Source organism: Otolemur garnettii, unplaced genomic scaffold (assembly GCF_000181295.1).
Source record: "Otolemur garnettii isolate 467f Iridium unplaced genomic scaffold, OtoGar3 scaffold00044, whole genome shotgun sequence".
Classification (NCBI taxonomy): Eukaryota; Metazoa; Chordata; class Mammalia; order Primates; family Galagidae; genus Otolemur; species Otolemur garnettii.
In genome coordinates this window covers 8,379,811-8,382,014 of record NW_003852439.1, presented here as the reverse complement: position 1 = coordinate 8,382,014, position 2,204 = coordinate 8,379,811, and positions in this window count along the sequence as shown.

Sequence of the window (2,204 nt, the reverse complement as noted above, 5' to 3'; positions counted from 1 at the left end):
TTTTTTTTGTCTCACTCTGTTGCCCTGGGTAGAGTAGAGTGCTGTAGTGTCATAGCTCTCAGCAACCTCAAACTCTTGGGCTTGAGCAATCCTCTTGTTTTGTTTTTGAGACAGAGTCTCAAGCTGTCGCCCTGGGCAGAGTGCTGTGGGGGTCAACAGCTCACAGCCACCTCAGACTCTTGGGCTTAAGTATTCTCTTGCCTCAGCCTCCCAAGCAGCTGGGACTATAGGCACCCACCACAACGCCCAGCTATTTTTGTTGTTGTTGTTGCAGTTGTCATTTTTGTTTTAGGAGGTCCGGGCTGGGTTTGAACCCACTGGCCCTGGTGTATGTGGCTGGTACCATAGCCACTGAGCTATAGGCATTGCCCTTTTTTTTTTTTTTTAATTGAGTCAGAGTCTTACTTTGTCACCTTTGGTATGGTGCCATGGCATCATAGCTCACAGCAACCTCAAACTCTTGGGCTCAAGTGATTCTCCTGCCTCAAGCCTTCCAGCTACTAAGCTGCCTGGCTATTTTGTTGTTGTTGTTGTTTGTTTAGCAGGCCTGGGTGAGATTTAAAGCCACCAACCCTGGAGCATGTGGCCGATGCTCTAACCACTGAGCTATAGGTGCTCAGCCATTGAGTAATCCTCTTGCCTCAGACTCCTGAGTAGCTCGGGCTACAGATGTACAGCACCATGCCCAGTTAGTTTTTTTTTTTTTTTTCTATTTTTTTCAGTGAAGACAAGGTCTCGCTCTTGCTCAGGCTAGTTTCAAACTCTACCAGAGTTGGCCTCCCAGAGTGCTAGGATTACAGGTGTGGGCTACTGCACTGGCCTATTTATTTATTTTTATTTTTTATTTTATTTTATTTTTATTTTTTTTGAGACAGAGCCTCAAGCTGTCCCCCTGGGTACAGTGCTGTGGCATCGTAGCTCACAGCAACCTCCAACCCCTGGGCTCAAGCAAGTCTCCTGCCTCAGCCTCCCAAGTAGCTGGGACTACAGGTGCCTGCCACAACACCCAGCTATTTTTTGGTTGCAGCCGTCATTGTTGTTTAGGTGTATGTGGCTGGCACCTTAGCCACTTGAGCCACAGGCACTGAGCCTATTTATTTATTTTTAGAGACAAGGTCTTGCTCTTTACCTTGGCTAGAATGCAGTGGTGTCATCATAGTTCACTGTAGCTTCAAACTCCTGGCTCAGGTGATCTTCTTACCTCAGCCTCCTGAGTAGGCTTTTGCTTTGACCTTGCCTTCCATCTGTGCCGTCAAAATGAAGTTCTGTGTTAAACAAGGTTTGTTACCTGTGCCATTAAAACAAATTGTTTACTTGATCTGTAAAATGCAAAGGAAGCTATAAGAAAGTCTCCCAAAATTATTTTGTTTTTCAAAGTCTTTGTATATTTCATCCAGTTATTTTTAGACAGTCTTGCTCTGTTGCCTGCGATAGAGCAGCATGGCCTCAGCCTAGCTCAACAGCAACCTCAAACTACTGGATTCAAGCAATCCTCCTGCCTCAGCCTCCCAAGCAGCTGGGACTACAGGTGCCTGCCACAATGCCTGACTAATTTTCCATTTTTAGTAGAGATGGGGTCTTGCTCTTGTTCAGGCTAATCTTGAACTCCTGAGCTCAAGGGAGCCTCCCTATTTCACCTGGTTTAGTGTTGTGGGTTGATGTTCCATGTTTAAGGACATAATGATTTACTGTACATTATACATAGATTGTACCTCTTATTAATGTAAGGAAAACAGACTCTTTTTCCACTTAAGACCTTTTGCCTTTGGTTCTATTTTTCTGGCATTAATACTGTCACCCTTACCTTCTTTGCATTTACATTTTCCTTATTTTCAGCCTTTTTGGCTTGTTTTAGCTGTAAACAGCATTTACCTGGATTTAACAATTTTTCTTCAGATGAGAATTCTTGTCCTTTAAAATGACAATTTAACTTATTTACATTATTACGATCATCTACCTGTTTGGCTGTATTCCTATCATATTTTGTGTTGAAGAACATATTGATTGTTTCTTTTTTTAATCCTTTCCTGAACTGACCAGGTTTTCTTCCTTCTCCCTCCCCCCTCTAGTTTTCTCCTTTCTTTTAGGTGAATAGCTATCAGTAACTGTTAATAAAAATCTTTTTTTTTTTTTTTTTGAGACAGAGCCTCAAGCTGTCCCCCTGGGTAGAGTTCTGTGGCATCACAGCTCACAGCAACCTCCAA